Source organism: Octodon degus, unplaced genomic scaffold (assembly GCF_000260255.1).
Source record: "Octodon degus isolate 3935 unplaced genomic scaffold, OctDeg1.0 scaffold00004, whole genome shotgun sequence".
Classification (NCBI taxonomy): Eukaryota; Metazoa; Chordata; class Mammalia; order Rodentia; family Octodontidae; genus Octodon; species Octodon degus.
Genome location: NW_004524580.1, coordinates 28465458 through 28488334, shown reverse-complemented (window position 1 = coordinate 28488334; position 22877 = coordinate 28465458). Strand labels below are relative to the sequence as shown.

The 22877-nt window shown below is 37.2% G+C and overlaps 1 protein-coding gene and 1 pseudogene across 5 annotated transcripts in view; both read left to right on the top strand.

Annotated features, from left to right (window-relative positions):
* The window catches only part of LOC105742315, a 41490-nt pseudogene extending 24176 nt beyond the window's left edge, over window positions 1–17314 (top strand).
* The window catches only part of Anks1b (ankyrin repeat and sterile alpha motif domain containing 1B), a 1319834-nt gene that overhangs the window by 49944 nt on the left and 1247013 nt on the right, over window positions 1–22877 (top strand). The window lies entirely within an intron of this gene.

Sequence of the window (22877 nt, the reverse complement as noted above, 5' to 3'; positions counted from 1 at the left end):
ATGGCTGGGGCCAGGGTTTAAGGGGAATAAGTAGAAACAAGTATTAGGCATATTTTAATATTTGAACAAAAAATTGGTTGTTGACAAATATGAACTTGGGAAAAAATAAGCCAGTGAATCGAATAATAAATGTTAACTTCAGAAGACATCTTTACAGGCATGGCAATGTGTCACCTTGCATTGTCTAGTTTAACAATGAAGGATATTGATGTAGCTATGATGCTGTAAACACTGACTGCTGATATAAAAGTGTGTTTGTGTGGAGAGAAGAAAGTGTCAGATGGAGTAGGGCAGTGGGAAGAAAGAGAGGGAGATATAGTTAAGAGCCGGAGTCTCAGTTACAATATGAGGTGAAAGGATAATTTTGAAAATTGACCAATCATGACATATCTATATAATCGTTTTTCCCCCCAGACAGGATCTCACTATGTAGTTCAGGATGGTCTTCAGTTCATAGTGGTCCAGGCTGGCTTTGAACCTACTGTAATTCTCCTGCCTCAGGCCCCCAAGTAGTAGAATTAGAGCTGTCCACCATCATGCCTGGTTAATACAATCTTAATATTAGACCAACACTACTACAATAGTAGCTTAAGTGGGGTATGGGATGAGAACAAGTGTAGACTTCTTTTTCTGTAAAGGTCTAAAAGGTAAATATTGTACATTTGTGGGCCATACAGTCATTGCTAACATAGAGTGGTGCAGTATATACATTTTTGGTATCTTGGTGTATATATTCTTTGATATCTCAGACAATTCATAAATGACTAGGCATGGCGGTTTTCCAATAGAATTTTATTTACAAAAACAAGTGCTGGGCTGTATTTGAGTTATATTTCATAATTTGCTAACCTATGGACTAGAGGGCAAAAGTGGGTGGTACAGGGATGATTTTCCTTTCCTAGTTTAAAAAAAGCTCATTTTTAAACTTGTTGACTTTGTCAGTTATAGAGAAGTCTTCCATATTAGCACCCTTTTGCCTTTTTTCTTGCTTATATTATTGCTATAATCTTTTAATACTGGTATTTGGCCCCCAGAATGTGCTCCCAATCTATTTTTGCAGGTAAAGAGTTTGCACTGCAGTTTATCTGTACTATTTACCATTTTCCAAATGTTGATCCTAATTTCTTGCTTTTTGTGCCTTACTTTCTTTCTCTGGCAGTGTTGTCTTTCTCTACCATCCTGGCCTGTTAAAATTGTATGTACCTTTTTGAGTTACACATGCAATAATTGATCCTTTAAGATTCTGTTCTGGTATCTCTCTGGCATCTTCCAAACTGCTATCCAGCTACCAAGCTTGAAGTGATTATCCTTCCCACCCCTGGGAGAAAGTGAATTAAGAGCCAGTCTTGAACTTGAATTTATGCCTTACTATCTATTTGGTAAGATTAAAAAGTTGTGTGTGATACAAAATATAATAAAAAAAATGAAAAAAACCCCATCAGCTGTTTTTCTCATTTATATATAAATCATGAGATTCCTGAGGGGGCTAAGGGTGGTTTAATACTTTTTATCCCCTTCATTTTTAAGAGTTAATGTCGTTCAACTTCACATTGTACTCATTTAAGTACTTCTTGTATCCCCAACCCTTAGCAGGTATATCTTGTCTTCCTCATTTTCAGTATCCTGAAGCAGTTCTCAGTAAGTATTTGATTGACTTGAATTAAATGAAGAAGGGCATATCTGCACTGTTGATGTTTACCTGAAAAACTGATTTGTTTTTCGTAAAATTAGACCAATTTTGTATTCTCTGGTTAACCTATTCATTAATCTTTGTTGCAAGGTCTATTTTTATTAGTTTACTAGTTTTCTCCCACTTTGCAAAGAAGGTGCAGTTTTCAGAAGGGGAATACAGTGGCTTAATTTTTCCTTTGATGGGAACCAAGCCATATGTTTGTATTCAGTTAGCTACTCCAAGTTGAATTTTCAGTCAGATGGTCAACAGTGTTTAATTGAATTCCCAATATGTGCAAGGCTACACTGTGTGCCTTCATTCCAGGAAGGTGTAGCCATCTGGAAACTTCTTCAAAGAACCCAGAATATGAGAGTGTCACTTTGTATCTAAATTAGAATGATGCTAATTTGGCAAAGTAAATAGCTGGCACAGATGCTGCCTTTTGCCTCTGCCTTCTACTCTTTTTAAATTCTTTTAGTCACCACAAAAAAGTATCCTTTTGTGCAATAGCTAGGATGACAAACTTAGTCGTTGATTTCTTTCCTTTTTGAATATTATTTTATATAATAAATGATTCTGATACTTAAAATCTTCTTCAAACCCTTTTAACTTTTGGATCAATTTTTAACTTTGTATTTGAGTGGTGGATAGAATTCTAAGATGGTCTCCTTAAGATTTTACAGGTGTAAAACCTGGGTCTTTGTGCTTGCCAGGCAGGCCCTTAGACCACCAAGCTGTCTCCCCAGCCCTGTTACGCTTTTGTAGCCTAAAAAAAAAAATCATTGTTTTTCTTCTGCATGTCTCCTAGAGTTATCATCACATTCTTTTCTTTTCCTTCATTGTCAGACTTCAGAATAGTAATTTGCTTTAGTTATTCCACCACCTTACTCCTTGCAAACTGAAATTTCTCACATTGCCCAATGCTCTTGTCAGATATTAATAACTTTTCAGAAGTGTTATACTCACACTAAAGAGATGAGGGGAGGTGAAAAAAAATCGAAAGAAAAAATTCCCCCCAGAACAAACCTCAACAGAAGAGAACAACCAAAGATCAACAAGACAAAGGGAAAGTTGTCCAGAAGTATGGGCCATTAACAGCACCAGTTATACTCCTGTGTAATGACTGAATTTAGTTCCTGTGACTAGGTTTTTATATGAATTGGCTGCTAAATGAGAAGTCGTATAAAATGTGTACATTATAGTACTTAGAACAAAGAAATGATCAAAGGAAACTCTGACATTGATTTTGCTTTTATTTGCATAACTTTTTTACATGTAATTTATAACAACATAAAACTATAGTACTCTCAGTATTGTATAAAGGTGTATTGTACAAAAAAGACATTGAGAGAGTATAATCAAGATGTACAAAACTAAGTCTGAATAGCATTATTTTAATAGCATAATCATAAGTCCAGTTATTAAATAGGTAATTCATTAAATGAAGAATATATGTAGTTTCCAGGGTTCTACCAATAGTAACCCTTTCTGTAAGTCTTTGCCCTTTTAACTTCAGAATGGATGGTTTGTGTCAGGCATATATGTATGTATTGCGGTACTGGGAGTTAAACTCAGGACCTCAAGCATACTAGACAAGCATTCTACCAGTGAGCTGTAGCCCCAGCCCAGATGTTGTTTATACTAAATATGTCCTAAATCATAAGCCTCTAATGTATTCTTCTGATTTTTTTCTTCAGTCCTATGCAATAATTTCCTTGGTTATTCTACACAAAGCCAGCATGCTAAAAGCCATCCACATCCTCTTACCTACCCTTTGTCGGCTCTGTTCTTCTGTTCTTTGAATGATGCTGCCATCATTTTAGTCACTTAGAAGCAAAGATAAGAGAGAACATGACTTCTTCCTTTCTTCATTTGTCACATCTTCAGTTTTCCCCATGAAGATAACTCAGACTGTCAGCTCTTTAACGAACTGTGGCTTAGTTTTCCTGTCTCTAAGCTCCTAGCAGTGTCTGAAGGATACATAGAATCTGTTCAAAAAGTGTTTGTGATTGACTGCTCTATTGATTTTATCTGTGTAATATCTTTGTGGCTATTTTATTTTATTATAGTTTTACTTTAAATTCATACTGCTTTTATTGTAATTCTTATTTTTATCTGGATTCCTGTAATGATCTTATTCATGATCTGCCCTATCCATGGCTTTTAGATTTTCTAAGCATAGACTTGGCATGTCATTGTACTCCATAAAGATCTTCACTGACTTCTTATTACTAAACAAATAAAGTAAAAATTTATCAGTGTGATTTCTCATGATTTTCTACCTTTACCCTAAAATATCTTTTTATCTTCATCTCCCCTTTTGTATTTACTAGGCAAATTCAACACTTTATTTATTCATTTATTTTTATTTGTTCCAGTTTAGATATTTCTTTGGCAAATGTTTGTTGAGCATCTACATACCAGATGCTCTGCCAGGTACTGGGTTGGCCACTGGAAAAGTAGTAGTTTCAGCCTTCTTAGAACTTGAATCCTAGTCAATGAGAAAGCCATTAAATAAATAAATAATTACACCTAAAATTATTTCATTGCGATTATGAAGCATATGTTGTTTTATTGTTTGGAATGAAGCAGAACTATAATATAATAAGCAGATATTATTATAATTCTGCTATAATAAGCAGAACTATAATATAATAACTATATTTTATATTTTCAAATTCTGTTCTTTAAGACTCAAATGTGCCTTCCTCTGCTTAAGAATGCCTTTCCTTATAAGAGCTGGAAGTCTCCCTGCTGTCTCTCAGCTCTTCCACCTCTTTTTTGGAATCTTCTGTAGACTCTTCTTGCTTTTGACTTTGTACTATTATGTGTGAGTATGCTTTTTCTTATGAGTATTTAAATTGTTAGGGGAATTTGAGCCATTTTCAAGTCTTACACATCTCAGGATCTTTCTCATAGCAAGTTGAATATAATAGCTAAGTTGTGTTATTGGCGTTTTTGAGTATTTTGAATGCCACTTTGTTTTTTTGTACTGTGGGTCAGGTTTATGGGTTTGATTCACCAGATAATACTTGTAACTGCAAGTAGCAGGCAGGACACATATATGTGAATCTTGCTCCTGAGGGTGAGGGTAGAGATCTGCTGGTTATCTTTCATTTACTCTTGACTAGTTTTATTTTATTTCCTCTAAAAGCCTTGCCAACATTTTCATTTTGTTTTCAGTTTTATGTGCCTTTTTTCCCCACATTGTTACAGTTAGTTATTACATCATTGTATGTAGAAGATAAGTTGGCTCACATTATGGCACATTTCATTTATTCTCAGGCCCTATTTAGGACACTGTGTGTCAGCTATAGGACTGACCTAGATGTTCACAAATGGCATTTGGAGAGATTCCCTCAAGGCCCTGTGGGCTATAGATAAGTTGTTCTCTTCATATTCATCTTTAGGCATGTACTCTAGCTTTACTCCAAGTAGCTGCATATTCTTCCCAGTTATTTTGCTTTTACTTCCTATAGAGTTTAGATACATCTTATTCATTTACTAATGATATAGGAATGATTTTCTCTAACATTCAGAAATATTTTATTTACCTAAATTGTCAGTAAAAGTACACCTTAACTGTTAGTGATTTGCCAAAAGCCTTTCTAACATTGTGTATAATTAAAAGAAATTAAAATAACTCTTTCTCAAATGTGCAATCAAAGTTAATTTTATCAGGCTGCCCATTTGGAAATAGGTTATTGATTTTACTTTTCCTGTATATAAAAAATTAAATAAAATAATGTAATAAATTTTCCTGTTATAAAGAAGGCATGTATTTTGTGACACATTGGATGTTTTACAGAAATAACTGTCTGACTTTATTAAAGTGAGCAGTAAGCACAGTGAGAGTTGAGTACTTTTCCACTTCTTTCTCTTGAATTATATAAAAAACCTTGTTGATTGTTTTTAATTATATTTATGATCATGATAAAATTGTGCTATGGCATCATTTCTATTCCTTATTTATAACCGATGCAAACAGGCAGATTGTTTCAGTAAAGGTGATGTTTAGATATAAAAGAACACAGCTATGTTTAACTTGGTGTTGTGTATTTTTATTTTCTGAGTAAATGAAAATAATAGTTTTCTTTTATACCTCAAGTTTGCCTTTTCAGCTGGTTTCTGTGATGCCTCTTGACCCTTCAGATTTTCCCTTCAATATGTCTCAAGCTTCATTCTGAACATTTGGTCAAGAAATTGAAATCTTCTCTCTCTGAGAATGTATGAGATGAAAGTAATACATTATTAGAGTCAAAACCCATCTTCAGTTTTGACTGATTAACCCAAACTAGCTTTTCTGGAAATATTATTGGAAAATTGGTGCTTGAGTCTTACAAAAATGTGACTGTGACCAGTTTTATCTAGAGTGTAGAGGATTTCAGTATTGCCTTTGTGGTCTGATGTGTAGGATACTTGAATTTACTTCCTGTGATTTGTTGGCATCTTGAGTGAATAAAAGGGAAGGCATGTTAGTTATATGTTGGTAGGTAACAATATTATCATAAATTTAGGGCTTAAAACAGCAGTTTGTCTCATAGTATCTTTGAGCTAAGACTCTAGGATCACTTTAGCTGAGTCCTCTGCTCAGTGTCTTACAAAACTCTTAATATGTTTCCACCAGCTTGAACTATAGGTGGCACATTCATGACTGTCCCATTAGGTAGCTTTTACTGTTTGTGGTACAGACACATCTAATTACTTTTATTGATTTTTTAAAATAATAAAGTTAACAAAATCTGCTCAGTGGGACAGTCATGCATGTACTACCAGTTTTTCAAGCCTCTGAGCAGTGAATTATGACACTCATGAGTGTGTTAATCCAGATGTTCACCAGGATTTAGTTTTCAACTGAGGCTTGCCTAGGGAAGGAGATGTTTCCATGCATATAAAGGTTGTTTCATTTCCATGCAACTAAAGAACTTACTTCTGGTTGTAGGACTGAGGATTTCAGTTTCTTGTGTGGCCCAGCTTCAGCATGTAGAAACCTTCTGGTGTTCTTAGTCACATGGTATTCCCCACCATTCTCTCTTGCTTTCTTGAAACTAGCAAAGGACAGAGTTTTCAACAGGATTGGTGCTCCAAGCTTATATAAAATAAAACAACTTCATAATCATGCACATGTAACATGTACTTTATATCATATCAGCTGTGTTCTTTGATTTTAAATGTCACAGATCCTGTCTCTACTCAAGGGACACACAAGGGATGAACACTTTGAGTTGGGTGTGATAGGAATTACCTGGAGTTGGAGATTAGTCAAGGCTACATAGTAAATTCAAGGGCAGCCTGAGACTACAGCTCAAGCACCTATCTCAAAAGACAAAAACAATAACGATGAAGAAGAATTTGCTTGTCACAGGCAGAGAAAGTAAAATTGGGTTAATTGTATTCTCAGGATGTTTCCTCACAAATAACTTGAGGCCATTTTCCCCACAGCCTCTCCAACATTTGTTGTTGGTTGATTTCTTTATGTTAGCCATTCTTTCTGGGGTGAGGTGGTATCTCAGTGTTGTTTTAATTTGCATTTCACAGATGGCTAGTGATGTGGAGCATTTTTTCATATATTTATTTGCTTCTTTAATTTCGTCCTCTGAAAAGTGTGTGTTCATCTCGGATGCCCATTTCTGGATTAGGTCTTTAAATTTTGAGGTCCTGATGTTTTTTAATTGTTTATAAATTCTTGAGAGCAGATCTTTGTCTGAATGCTTATTAAGATTTTTTCCCAATTTATGGGTTGTCGTTTCACTTTGTTGGCAATTTCTTTTGACATGCAAAAACCTCTCAATAAGAGGAGGTCCTAGTTGTTAATTCTTTTTTCTTTTTCAAAGTTTTATTGATAAACAGATAGGAATGAGACAGTTTCAAATCAAATCGGAAGTACAGTTTCAACAAATAATAGACTGCATATATTCTTCCTAGTGGTTAATTGCTGTACAAGATGTTAATTCTTTCAAGTGTTACTTGTGAGATTTGATTTTTGTTCATGAACTCTTTGCCTACCCCTATGTCTTCAAGAATTCCTCCTACTTTCTCTTCCAGGAGATTGAGTGTTTCTGTTTTAATGTTTAGATCCTTAATCCATTTTGACTTTAGCTTAGTGCATGGTGATAGACCTCGGTCAAGTTTTAGTTTTTGGCATTTAGAGAGCCAGTTTTTCCAGCACCACATGGAGAGAAAACAGTCTCTCAGACTTTCACAGAGAACAAATTGGTCAAAAAATTGTTGTGACTCATCCACGTGACTGACAGTGACAAAGGATCTACAAACTGTGGTACAGAGTTTCATGCTAAATCCTGAGGATATTTGACTGACCTTGTCAAATAGAAAAGTTAACATTTCTTGTTATATAGATCTTGTTTTATCTTGGTCTTAACCATCCAGTAGAAAATATAAAAACGAAGTATAAAAAGTAAAGCCATATTAATATGCTGAGCTTAAAAGACTCAAGTCAACAACTTCTGACATTACCAGTCCTATGGATAATGTACTACTATTATGGACTACTGGACTGTACTGGAATATTTAGCTGAATTCACGCACCTACAATATTTAAATGACAGTGGAATACCCTCCTCTGACAAAACTAAATAAGGGGATACAAATGAAGGTCCATTTTTGTATCTGTATATTCAAAATAGTTAAGATAGATATACAGCTACTTTCTCTTAATTCAATGAATAGATTTGTTCTAATATTGTTTGTGGACAAGATAGCATGTCTTCATCTTGTACTATGAATAACCACTAAGAAGATAACAATATGCAATGTATTAATTATTGGAACTGTCCTACTAATTGGTTTTGAAACTGTCTCATTGCTATTTCTCAATAAAATTATCAAAAATAAAACATTTTGAAAAATATTTTATGAAAAAAACTTGAGGCCAGGATCATGTCTGATTCATCCTGTATCTTCTGCTGTCTACCCCTGCCCATCTATGAGACAATGCCTTATGCTTAATAGGAACTCATTTGGTATTTGGTGGTTTAACCCTGTGCTATAAAACTGCTATGAAATTAAGCTAAAGCTTATGTACATGGCTTGACAATTTGGCCATTTTCAATTTGAAAGCCATTGTTTATGAACTGAAACAATTAAATTTTAATTGTTGCTAGCTAGCAATATATACTTTATAATCTCTGTCATCAATAGTAGTTTTAAATATAATCTTTGGGATGGGGATGTAGTTCAGCAGTACAGTGCTTGCCTCGAAAGCACAAGGCCCAGAGTTTGATTACAGATATGTATGTATATTCTTTGACTTACAATGGCCTGACTTATTTTTTAACTTTATGGTGGTGTAAAAAAATGTTTGTACAAACTTTGTTTTTAACTTTTTAAAAAATACTCAATAAATTACAAGAGATAATCAATATTATGTCATAGAAAGGATTTATAGTAGATGATTTTGCCCAATTTTAGGCTAATGTAAGTATTCTGAGATGTTTAAGATAGGCTAGACAAGGAAATATGTTTAGATTAGGTTATTAAATACTGTACACTTTAAACAGTTTACTTTCAGCCCACCTGGAATTGAAACCCAGCTGCTGTGCTCTGCCTAAGCAGGCGCTTTAGTCTGCTGAGCTATCTGGCCAGCCCTTAAAATACGGTTTCCTTTTTTTGTGTGTGTGTGGTACTGCAGATTGAGTTGGGTCCTTGCATAGGTCAGGCAGGCACTTATTCTGTTAAGCTGTCTCCCTGGCCCTTGGTACAGGATCTTGCTATGCAGCTCAGACTCGTAGTGGTCCTCTGCCCCAGCCTTCCCATTGCACGATTACAGGTATGTGCCACCACACCTGGTTTTTGTGAATGGCGTGGCATGGCACATTGGGATGAAGCCTAGGTCCTTGTGCTTGCCAGGCCAGCGCTTAGACCGCTGAGTTATCTCTCGGGCCTGGTATGTCTAACTCTTGAGGCTTTTGTTTTTAAATAATTATATTCAACGTTATATAAATATGATGTGTATACTTATCCATAAGGCTATAGAACTCACGGTTTGCTTACACTAAAGCTAAGCTGTTTATAATTTTTTCTTGGATGGTAAGATGAGGCCTAGGTAACCATAGAATAGTTAAAAATGCTTTTGTAACTTGAACTAACATAAGGCCATAAAAATAAAGGCAAAAGTTAGAAAATATTCAACAAAAATGCTGTCTGAGGAATGAAGTAGGACACTGATAAATTCAGTTTTATTAGTCTAATAATAATAAGCCAGCCAAGAATATAGTAGCTATGCATATAAATAGTTCATTTAAAGCACATACTCCCAGTTTGTAAAACAGACCTTGTAATAAATAACTACCAACAATAGACAAAAGATAGGTAGTTATCAACTGTGGGTAGATTTTCAGTTGCAGTTATAGTTATGCATGTATGTTTTAAAAATACTTATTTGGGGCACAGAAATATGGGGGGAAAACTAATTGAATTGTGGCATATCTTTGTAGAGTTTTTGTTTTCATGTTTACCAACTAGGCGAGGCAGAATTCTTGTGCTTCCCAGGAGTCACACATCCTGGAGTATCCATACTCCAGTACATTCCTTGACTGTGGGTGGAACTTGTGAATACACCGAGTCATCATGCCTGTCAGTAGGTTAGGAAGCAGTTGACTAAGTTAATCAAAAGGGGCATTATCTGGGTAGGCCTTCATCCTTTCTAAAAGTAGAAAGCTTCAAAGTTTGGAATGGCCTATTGAAGGGACCACTTGGCAAATAATTGCACATGTCAGCTAGAAGCTGAGGGGCTCCTTGCCAACAGTCACAAACAACAGAAAGTTTCAGTCTTATAATTGCAAGGAAAGGAATTCTGCTAACAACCAATGATTTTGGAAAAGGGCCCATGCTTTAAACAGAATCATAATTGTATAAACAAACTTTGATTTCATCCTGATGAGACCCTGAGTAGAGGACCTTACAAGATTGAACTCTTGACTACAGAAATTATGAGATGAAAAATTTATGTTGTTTAGAAAGTACCGAAAGTGTCATAATTTGTTCAGCAACCATAGAAAAAGAATATATTACCTTACATGTAACTTAAATTTCCAAGTTAACACTTTCCTAACATCCCTCATTCCTTTCTAACTTTGTGTCTGTACTCAGGTAGGCTTCTGTCTGGGGTGATTTCTATTACATACCTGTTCTTCATTGTTTAAAGCCCATCCTATGTACCAACTTTGTGTTGTTACTCCCATTTTCAATAGATGAATAGAATATCTTTTCCCTTGAGTGTACAGTATACTTTGTGTCTTTTTCATGTAGCTTATATATCTTAAAAGGCTTACTTACATGGTCTTCACTTTTTTTTTTTTTGCTCCGAATGCCTTCAGGGCAGGTTTGGCTGGTTTGAGTCCTGGGGATCGAACCACAGCAACCGGAGCCTGACTGCTTTGTTGAGGAAGGCACTTAAAGAGCTGAGCTAAGGGGCAGGCCCCCTTCACTTTTTATTTTAAATTACTTACCTGAGTATAAAGTGCACACATTCCGATCCTCCAAACAGTATCAAAGAGCATATAATGAAAAAAATGCTCTTAGCCAATTCACCCATCATCTAGTCCTCTGGCCTAGATCCAGTATACCTCTTCCTTGTTTTATATACAAAACAAATGTAATTTTTATCCTTTTTGGATTGTGAGCTTTGTGAAAAGTTCATGTTTTTTCTCTTGTGTTATCACTTGACTCCCAACAAATTTAAGACATAGCTTAAGCTGTTCAAACTTTTCATTGATGTTACATATAATAATTCTAATTTTATTGTAGCATATACTTTGATTAACTTCTTTCCTTAATATACAGTTAAAACCTGATGAATTTTTGACTGCTTAGGTAAATGTTCTGTGTCATGAAATGACAAGGGCTCAAAACTATGAAATACAGTATTTGCTGATATTGATAATATATGTGAGTGAAAAAGAAAAGCTACCAGGAGCTATGATACTGAGAGAGCGTAGTGCTAGTAAGCCTTTTAGAACTTTCAACGATACAAGTAGCTTGCTGTGGCATGCATGCCATAGATTCACCACCACTGACAAGCTCCTATGATTTAAGTTCTTAACAGAGTTGGTTTTTGAAACGTGTATGTGTGCTAGCTTATTGTTTTCACTTTTACTTTCTGTTTATTTACAGCTGTGCTACTTACCACATCATTCAGGAAACTATCTAGCATCACTGAGAGAATCAGTCATTAAAACTATTGGTCAGAAACTAAAAATAGGTTGTTGCAGACTTTGAATTCAGTTGAACTTGAGTTCCAAAGATTGTGTTTTTCTGAATTTTAATTATCCAAGCCACCACTTTTCATCTGTTTTAGGATAACATTGATCTTGTTGAAGAGGAACTTCAACACAAATATTTTTATTACTTGCATATAAATAACTTCATAATTACTTTCTTTATAGGAATTCTGTAATGTCAAAGAAGCTTTAATTTTCAGCTTTTAGTCAAATAAGAAAACACTGAATTTAAAAACATGCCTCAAAAATATTTGACATATGACTGACCTCATTTTGTAAATATGTATAGTTTTCTTTAAAGATTCAGTGATTATAGATTTTTAATTAGACTAGTTATTTTTACATAGTATGTTTAATGGGGCCTCATAGTATTCATCAGAGAACATGGAGCTCATTGTAATTTTTAATTCTTTGTACTTATTTGCTAAGTCCCTCATTACAAGGAAGAGACATTATTCCTGGATATCCTTTGCATTTTAAGTAGCTTCAACAGTAATGATGGTTTTAGGGCAGATGTTGAATGTATTTGATTTTTAAACAAGACCAATTTTTAGGAAACAGGTTGTATGAAACATTTGAAGTTAGATTATTTTTAGATTGATTATATGAATTTTCATAATGATTTATGCACAGTGGGGTTTACTGTGTCTCCTCTGCTTGTAACTGAAACCTAGTTTAGACAAATTTAGGCCAAAAGGGAGTTTACTGACTACTGTAATGAGGACAGGGAGGGGACGGAATGAGTCTTCAGAAATAAATGGCACAAGAGATCTGAGTGTCAGTAGGACTGTATTTCAGCTCCTCTGTGTTGATATATATGCTTACACCTGATACTTGCACATGGCTGTTGGTAGAGAGGTACTTCAGTCAACTGACTTTCAGCTTATAAATTAAAAACAAAAAAACCAAACCTCACCTCACCTCACCTTACCTTCAAAGGCAGTCAGATAGGACCAATTGTCTTATTTGAGTAAAGGTTAGTCTTTTTGTTCTAGTCAGACCCTCAAGTGATTGGACAAGGCCCACTCACATTAGGGAGGCTAAATATTTGTATGTTAGTCTTACTCAGAAACACAGTAACAAAATAATGTTTGACTATATCTTTGAGTACCTCAGGTTGCCCAAATCAGGTTGACATAAAATTAACCATCACAAGTGATAGCTAGACTATAGGATGGAATGTGTTCTTTATCTCACAGTTTTAATGTAGAGTGAGTTAAAGTTAATATAGCACAAGTTAGAATTAAACTGATAAGCATTATATTTATAAAATAGGAAGACTGATTTCTTCAAATAGATTTCATGTTTAGAATGGTCAAAATACACATAACCATTTATCATTTTTTGAAATGGAAAGATACTTGGAATATTAAATAGGCTGTATAAATAACCAGTCTTGTAAGTTTTTAAAGGTCTGTTTATTGACTTCAAGCAGAAACAGATGAAGATGTATTCAGATGTTAAACGTAACTGGGAAATTTTAGTAGCCAAAAAATTCAGCTTGGTTTAAATTTAGTCCTATCATGAAAGATTAGAGTATGGATCGGCTGAAAATTCTATATTTTAACCTTCTTCTAGGTTTCAGAAATAAGTCTTTTTAAAATTGTATTTAAAGCCGTTGCTCTCTAATGTCAGTGCTGCCTCTTGCTTGCCAAGCTCCAGCTAAAGGAGAAGAGGATAAGGAGGTCCCTGTAGCATGGCTTCTACCAAGCAGACTGCCTGTAAATCCACGGTGGTAAAGCGCCCAGGAAACCAGTGGCTACAAAAGCTGCTTGTAAGAGTGCACCCTCTACTGGAGGGGTGAAGAAACCTTATCATTACAGACCTGGGACGGTGGCACTCTGTGAAATTAGACGTTATTAAAATTGTACTTAATAGATAAAACCAGGTTGTTTGACGCCACTTGTCACATTCTCACTGGGTTGGTCATGCTCTTAATGGCACTTTTTAAACAAAGCTTTATATTGAGCCAGGGTATAAGAGAAAAAGTTTTGTATGGTTTTGCTCTAATGGCTAAAGCAGGGCAAACAAAGGTGGGTTTGGAATTGAGGAACAATAAGTAACACACCAAGAACTGGTATTTCAGTTTCTAATGTGAGATTCCTACAACATGTAAGGGGTTGTAGGAATTTAAATCCCCAGAGATTTGTGTCTAGATTGTGCTTAAGAATTTTCAGGGAGCAAGGCATGGTCCCACATACCTGCAATCCCAACTACTTGGGAAGCTGAAGTAGGAGATTGCAAGTTCAAGCCTAGCAACCTTGTAAGATCTTGTCCAAAAGAAGAAAAAGGGAAAATGCTAATGGAGACTTGAATGTCTCACAGAGATCAGACTGAGACAGGCAAGTTTCTTTTCATTTTCTATTATGTCAGTGATGACCAAGACAGTAACCTTTTGAGAATATTTAGTTCTCATTTTGCTAGACTTAAAACCCAAGACTCAAGCACACTGGACATACTCGAAGGTAACTTACAGGTAAGCTGCCAAACTTACTGCACTGGTTTACAATTCCATCTTTGTTTTGTGCTCATAGGGACTTGTGTTATATTCTGTGAGCTTCTATCTTAGTTTTCTTTTCACATGAAGCCTAATTTTATTTGTGTGGTTTCCCTGAAACTGTAAGCCAACCTCTAGCTAACCTCAAGACTTTGAGATTCATCTATGAAATGGTGAATCCTATTAATATAAACAGACAAATCCCATTAATATGCACCCATCTTTTTAAAAGAGAAAACAAAATAATAAATGTACAATGTATGAGTGGGCAGAAAAAGTGAGCAGGAATGAAAAATTGAGTGATGTGAGTGCTGTTTTATAAACAATGGTCAGGTTAGACCTTGCTAATAGATTATTTTATGGAGTAATATCAAATACTGTATTTTTCTTTGTCTATTTGGGCTGCTATGATAAAATGCCATAGATTGGGTAACTTATAAACCATAGGAAATTATTATTATTATTATTATTATTATTAATTTGTGGAACCGGGGATTGAACTCAAGACTGTGCTTGCCAGGCAAGTGCTTATTCTACTGAGCTATCTCCCTGCCCCCTAATAGGAAATTATTGCTTGGAGTTCAGGGCTCTGGAAGTCTAAGTTCAAGACATCAGCAACCACCACTCCCACTCCAGGTCTTTTAAAGATAGAGTTTCATTATGCAGTTCAGGCTAGTTTTTTGAACTTACTTTGTAGCCCAGGCTGATCTCAGGTTGAGCAGTCCGCCTACTTCAGCCTCCCAAGTGTTGGGATTACACGCTTACATCACCATGCCTAGCTAGCATCACTGAATTTGATATTGAGGGAAGGCCTTTTCTCTGTTACAGTGATGGTGCTTTCTAGTTATGTCCTTCCATGATGGAAGAAGCAGGTCAGCTCAGGGCACTAAGACCACTCCTAGGGACTTTACCCTCACTAGGATTTGAACATTAGAGTTTTAGAGGAACAGAAGTATTTGGATCATAGCATTCTTAATGATACATTCTATAGTAAGTAGCTCATCTGGGGGGCCTAAGCAATGTTAACTCATAAGCCGAGCTAAGAAATTGAATACTACCATAATGTCTGTAATATTTATGTAAGTTTTAAAAAAGATAATGGAAATATCACGAGGACAATTCCTTGGGTAATGTCAGTCTTTAATATTTCCTACTGTAAATGCTACCAGCATTGAATAATGAATGAATCTATAAGATAATACATCAAGCAAGGCTTAAGGCATGCATTATGAACTCATTATCCTTTTTCAAAGTCTTTTGTTCCTCCTATAGTCACATTTTGTGTGAAGAGCCTGCCATCATCCATCTTGTTGCTTTCATCATTTATTTGCTTTTCCTACATTCAGCATGCACATAAGTGCCTGCTTTTGTGAGGCACTGGGTCAGACAGGCACTGAGGAAATCAGCAATAAGACTGGGGTTAGGTAAGTATAAAATTTCAGAGGTGCTGCAAAGCTCAGCGATCAAGGTATATTTTAATCAAAATATATGCAAAAAATCCATGATCAGCAACTTTGAAATAAGGATGAATTTCAACTTTGCACTGGCATGACCCAAAAGGGAATGTATCTTTTCTCTCACCCTAATGGGCATTAGCCCGTCTCTGCCCAAATTGAGTTTGCCAAAAGAGGGGTAAGACAGTGAAGAAATGGTACAAAGAATAATGAAAGTACAGATGCAATAGATATTCAAAGAAGATATTTCTACTAGGGAGATGCAGAGATTAAGAAAAATTTGAGGGGCCATTGTATTATTGCTTTCACCTTTACTAAATTTAGGCCTCTCTTCGGAGTCCCATTTGCACGTGTTCTTTGCTTTTATCTATTCCCATCATTAATGCTGTTTTTTTAGTCCTTCTTCTCCTGTATTACTTCTGACCAGCAGACTGCCAGACAGACCTTCTTAAAATACGTCACGATCTTCTGCTCTCTGACCTGGGCTAGGGTTGTGTGGAGGGAAGAGTTAGCAATGCTGACTGAGACTTCAATTCGAAGCCCAGCTGAGTGGACCAGGCAGAAGAGGGGGGCAAGGATGACAAATATGTCACCAGCGAGCTCCTTAAGGGTATCCCCCTGGCCACTGGTGACACCAGCCCAGAGCCTAAGCTCATGCCTGGAGCTCCACTGCCACCTCCCAAGGAGGTAATCAGCAGAAACAAAGATGGTGACAGAGTACAAGATAGATGAGGATGGCAAGAAGTTCAAGATTGTCCAAACCTTCGTGATTGAGATCTGGAAGGCTTCAAAGGCTGTTGCAAGGAGAAAGAAATGGAAGAAGTTTGGGAACTCAAAAGAGTTTGACCCACTGGGGCCCAACGTGGCCACCACCATGATCAGCGATGATATCTGCATGACCTTCAACATTAGCAAAGAGGACCTGAACTTCCAGGAGGAGGAGAACCCAATGAACAAACTCAAGGGCCAGAAGATTGTGTCCTGCTGCATCTCCAAGGGTGACCACTGAACCACGCACTGCCCCTACAGTGACATGCTGGGGCCCATGCAGAAGGAGCTGGCCAAGCGGCTGGGCCTATCCATCGGTGAGGAGAAGCTGTTGGGAGAGCTGGAGCTAGTGCAGGCGGCGCAGAACAAGACAGGCAAGTACCTGCCACCCAGCCTGCGAGATGGAGCCAGCCGCCGTGGGGAGTCCATGCAGCCCAACCGCAGAGCTGATGACAATGCCACCATCCGTGCCACCAACCTCTCTGATGACATAAATGAGACTGACCTGCAGGAGCTCTTCTGGTCCTTTAGCTCCATCTTCCGCATCTGCCTGGCCAAGGACAAGACCACTGAACAGTACAAGGGCTTTGCATTTATCAGCTTCCACCGCCAGGAGGATGCCTCGTGTGCCATTGCTAGTGTGTCAGGCTTTGGCTATGACCACCTTATCCTCAACCTGGATTAGGCCAAGTCATGAGCCAAGTGATCCAGCTACTACTGTCATCCAGGACCCTGGTGACACCCAGCAGCTTCCACAGCAGTGTGTGTGTGGGGGCGCCACAGGCAGTAAAATATTGAAAGTGTCAAAAAACAAAAACAAAAACAAAACAAAAAAACACAACACATCACGAAAGCATCTAATGATTCTCCTCTACTTTTATAATGTCATTCTCCCATAGATTTATACTCACCAGACTCTGGTTTTAGAAATCACTTGTATATGCTGTGTACCTTTCTGAATGCTCCTGTTCTTCTCCTAACTCACTTACATTCATACTCCCATCAGATACTACTTTCCCAGGGTCTGTGATTTACATATCTGTATTTTTTGGTGCCTAATATAATAGGTAGTTAATGCTTAAGAAAAGTAATATGAGACCCTCAAGACATGCTGAAGCCATACGGGGTGAATTTTCTTTTTCAAAAAATGCCATGTACTTTTGTTCTTTCTTGAGTTCAGATTCCTTCTTTTGCCTGTAATGCCCTTTGCATATATGACTATTACAGGGCACTGTATCATAATTGTGTTTTATATGTTTACATAAAGTGAACTCTTAAGGATAGAGACCTTGTTTCTTTTGTATATTCAGTATTTTGGAAGCACTAGTCACACATTTGACATGTAATAAGTGTTTATGGAACATGGGATGAGTTTTAAATACTATGTTTTGATATTCATGACATCTGTTGGCTTATTTTTGATGTATGTTTAGGATATGTAATAGTTATATTGCTTTCAGGGAATTAGTACATGTATATACATTATATCTTGGTAGGTTTTGATCCTTTTGCACAAATCTTTTTTTAAATTCATTTTTATTTTTTAAGAAGAATACAAAATAGTATTAAGACAGAACAATTACAAGAATACAGAATTTCCCTTAACAAAATAATATGAATTTCATAGTATTTGTTGTAATGCATAGTATTGCTTTCTAACTAGTTATTCATATTATTAGGTGTGTGCATGAAAAATTGGAAGAAGAAAGAAATATATAAGAAATTAAGAAGAAAAAAAGGATACACAGTTGAAAAAAGGAGACTGTTAATTAAGCATTAACTTCTCCTTTCCATAGACCAGGAGAAATCCATAGTACACTTGTCCAAACCATCATGCTTACATACATAGATATTTCTCTTTCCCACTCCCTCTCTTGTTCTTCTCCTAAACTCAGCAATTCCTTCCTTTTGAATAGACTCATTCCCTTTTCTCAGTATCTATTGTACCCTTCATATTTTCTTTTTCAGGTTCTCACACTAAGGAGACAATATGATATTTTCACATGTGTGTCTGATTTCACCTAAGAGTATGGTCTCCAGTTGCATCCATTTACCAATACAAGTCTCAAATTTATCCAGTTTTATAGTTGAATAATACTCCATTGTGTAAAAGTACCACATCTTCTTTATCCACTCCTCAATTGATGGGCAATTGGATTGTTTCCAAGATTTAGCTATGACAAACTGTGCTGTTATAAACATGGGTGCACATATGTCACTGTGGTATGTTGTTTTCAGCTCTTTTGGAAAAATCTCCAGGAGGGGAATAGCTTAGTTGAATGGGACCTCCAATTCTAGCTTTTAGGGAATCTGTACACTGATTTTTATAGTGGTTGTACCAGTCTTCGTTCCCACCAACAGTGCAGAAGGGTTCCTTTTTCCTCACAGCCCCTGCCTCTAGCATGTGATATTGGCTGACTTCTTTTTATTTTTATTTTCTTTGTATTTTTTTTAGGGACAGATCTACAGGATGTTCAGGCTCTCACTACTAGATCACACTTGTAGTGATTCTCCTGTTTATAACCTCCCAAGTGCTGGGATTACAGGAGCATGCCACCATGCCCAGTCTCAGTTGCTATCTCAGCTCGCCCTGGGGGTGGGGCAGGCGCAGCAGGCTCTGAGGATCGAATCCTTGGCTCCTGCACTTGCTTACAAGTGCTTTAATCCACTGAGCTATTTGGGTGACCCTGGCTGATTTCTTTTTTTTAAACATTTTTATTTATTTATTTATTGTGTGTGTGTGTGTGTGTGTGTGTGTGGCCGTGTGTGGCCAGCTCAGCCCACCAGGAGGGGGGGCTGGCTGGCATGTGGTGCTGGGGGATTGAACCACGGTCCCTGTGCTCTGCTAAGCTTGTTCCAAGTAGGTGCTTTAGACCACTAAGCCATCTCACCAGCCCCGCTGGCTGATTTCTTGATGTTATCCATTATTTCAGATTGTTCTCTCATATTTGGAAAGTTTTCTGTTGTTACTTCTGTAAATAGTCTTTTTATGTCTTTTGTGTTATCTCCTGCCCTTTCATCACCACCTATTATTCTTATATTATTTTTCTTTGCATTGTCTTGTAGGTGCTAAATTGTAAAGTACTGGTTCCTTGTTTTAAGAGATCATTTCTTTTTTTGTTCATTAGCTGCAACACTGTCTTCGAGGTCAGAAAGCCTGTCTTCAGTTTCATTCAAGCATATTTGTCAGCTTTCAGTGGAATTCTTAATTTGCTAGATGTCTGTTTGAATCTGTGTCATGCATTGTAATTTTTTCCAGTATTGTTCATTCACTGTTTCCATCATTTTTTATTCTCTTCTATTTTTCTTTTTTAATCTATGTCTTCTTTAGTGGTGCCGAGCAATTCTTTCACGATTGATACCTTTTTTTTGACCTGAAAGATTATTTCTGATCTTATTTCTTGTAAAGCCTGATGGACTTGTTTCTTTACCTTAGTTGCCATCATTTTAGATTTCAGGTGTGTGATTTCCAAGTTTTTGCCTCCTGGATTTGTTCTGGGTGGGCTATAGGATTGAGATTGCCTTTTGCTCCTGTGTTTTGGCATTTTTGAAGCTCCCTGTAATCACCCAGAGAGAGAGTCCCATAGGCAGTCCAGAGTCTGCCAAAGTTCTTACGTGGCTCCATGGAAGTTCCCAGCCTGCTTGCACTGGGCCCACAGATTGCAGATCTCCTGTGTCTTGCATGCCACTCAGAGTCCTCTTAAGTTATTAGAAGTTTGGCCCAGCACCAGCAGAAGCTCCACACCTGTGTCCTGGGGGCTGAAGAAGTTCAGCGCTTACCAGAGTCCTGCAAGCTGTCCAGAGCCCTCCAGAGTTCTTAAATGGTACCAAGAAAGCTCTGCCCCTGTGCTGTTCCTGTTTTTCTAGTACCTTTCTGTACATTAGGTGACTTATTTGAGGTCACCCCATATTTCTCCATCAGTACTCAGAATCATCAACTTCCTGCTTTTGTTTGGTTTCAGAGGTTTTGGTATGTTGTGCTTACAATGTTATTTGGTTGTAGAAAAATTTTAACTTCTATGTTTTCTGACTATTGAATTATTTTCAAGTATATATGATTTAATGTTCATGTGATTGTTTAGTTTTTATGGTTTCCTTTGCTATTGACTTCTACTTCCATTCCATTATGATATGTTAGAATGACAAAATTATTCCAGTTGTGTTTTTATCTATTCAGATGTGCTGTTTAGGCTAGACACTCCATTCTAAAGAAACTTATATGGGTTTTAAGTATAGTCCCATCTGCTGTTGGATAAAATATTCTGCTGGTGGTACTTTTTTTCTTTTTTTGTATTTTAGTAGAGTCTGCACCATCTCAGTACACAGGTCAGACTCATAGTGATCCTTCTGTTTTCAGCCTCCCAAGCACTGGGACTGCAGGCACGAACCACGCCCAGTCTCATTCCCCATTTCAGCATGCCCTGGGGGTGGGGCCAGCATGGCACGTGGGGGATTGAACCCACTCTGGCTGGTCTTCTGCTGTATCTATTAAATCCAGTTGTTCACTCATGTGGTTCAACTGATAGTTTTTGGTATTTTGATTTGTGTATTTGCGAGTAAGGATATCAAAATCCCCATTATGGTTGTAATTATCATTATCTTTGCATGTCAAATAGTGTTTGCTTTCTGAAATTAAGTCAAAGACATTCAGAATATTAATACAGCTATAACCTGTCTCTGAATTGGACCTGTTAACTATATGTATGGACCTTGTTCCTTTGTAATGCAATGAGCCTTTTTTGGCTTGGTTTTGTCATTGTTTTCTTTTACATTGAGATAGGGTCTTTCTATGTGGTTCAGGCTACACTTGAAATCACTATGCAACTCACATTGACCTTGAGTTTAGAGCAATCCTCATATCTCAGCCTCCTGAGTGCTGAAATCAGTCTGGGCCACTACTTCTAGCTCTGTCAAAACAAGCTCTTTTGGCTTTTGTGATCAGCTTTACTTTGAAATCCACTCTGTCAGTGGTTGCAGCAGCTACTTATAGTACTTTGTGCTCTGTTTGCTTCTGTTTTTCAATTTCAGTGAAAGTAAGTCTGTGGGTGAGGAGTGTCTCTTGTAGGCAGTATGGTGGTGGATGTTGGTGTTTACTCAAACTTGTTATCAGTGTTGTGCCCTTATACTTCTCAAGAGATGATGGTGTGTATTCTTCGCTCTGACTTGGGTGAATATCTTCCAAGGGCTGAGGATAGGTATGGAATGTGCATTTCAGAGGTATAGGTTTGGGAGTGTGTTCAGGCCATACAGGGGAGCTAGCCTTTGTCACTCTGTGCTCTCTGTGCCTTTATTCCCCAAATAAAACTATGAACAGCCTGGTTCTGAGTCCTGATCTTTCTTTCTGTGCCCTGGACCTCCCCATAGGTCAACTATGCATCCACACTGCCCTGCCTCAGTGACAAGACCCACTTCTGATCCTTTCTGTGCACCTGTGCCAGTGACCTCACATCCTCCTACTCTGTGACCCAGCTGGTGCTGCATTTGGGATGGTCCTGGGTGGGCATTCTGGCCCAAGGTGATGACTTTGGACAGCAGGCTGGCACTCTGGCCACATAGGAGCTGGGCCAGGGAGGTGTGTGCATCGAGTTCCATAAAATATGTACAAGTGTTATATGTCCATTAAAAATGATTTTTTAAAAAAAGTCATACTGGCAATTTAATACAGAGCTTAAGAATGTAGACTCTAGATGAGATGTTCCAGGTCAAATTCTCTGTCACTTTCTATGTGTGGAGCCTGATCAGTTCAAACATCCTGTGTCTTTATTCCTCATGTATTAGATGGTGAGAATAACAATACCTAATCTCTTAGATTCTCTTTATTTATTTATGTTTTTGTTTTTTAAATGTATTTTTAGTGCAGGGTCTACAGGGTCTTACTACCCAGATCAGACTCATAGTGATCCTCCTGTTTTCAGCCTCCCAAGTGCTTGGATTACAGGCTCATACCACCATGTACAGTACAGTCTCAATTGCCATTTCAACATGTTCTAGGGGTGGGGCCGGTGAACCCGGGCCCTTGCATCTGCTTTAGCAGGCACTTTAATTTGCTGAGCTATCTGGCCAGCCCTGTTAGATTCTCTTTAAGATGAGTCATTGATAGAAAGGGTTTTAATGAGGTTAGTTTGGTGGAAGATAATTCTTTTTTTTTTTTTTCTACAGTTTTATTGATAAACATATAGCAATGAGACAGTTTCAAATCAAATCGGAAGTACAGTTTCAACAAATAATACACTGCATATATTATTCTT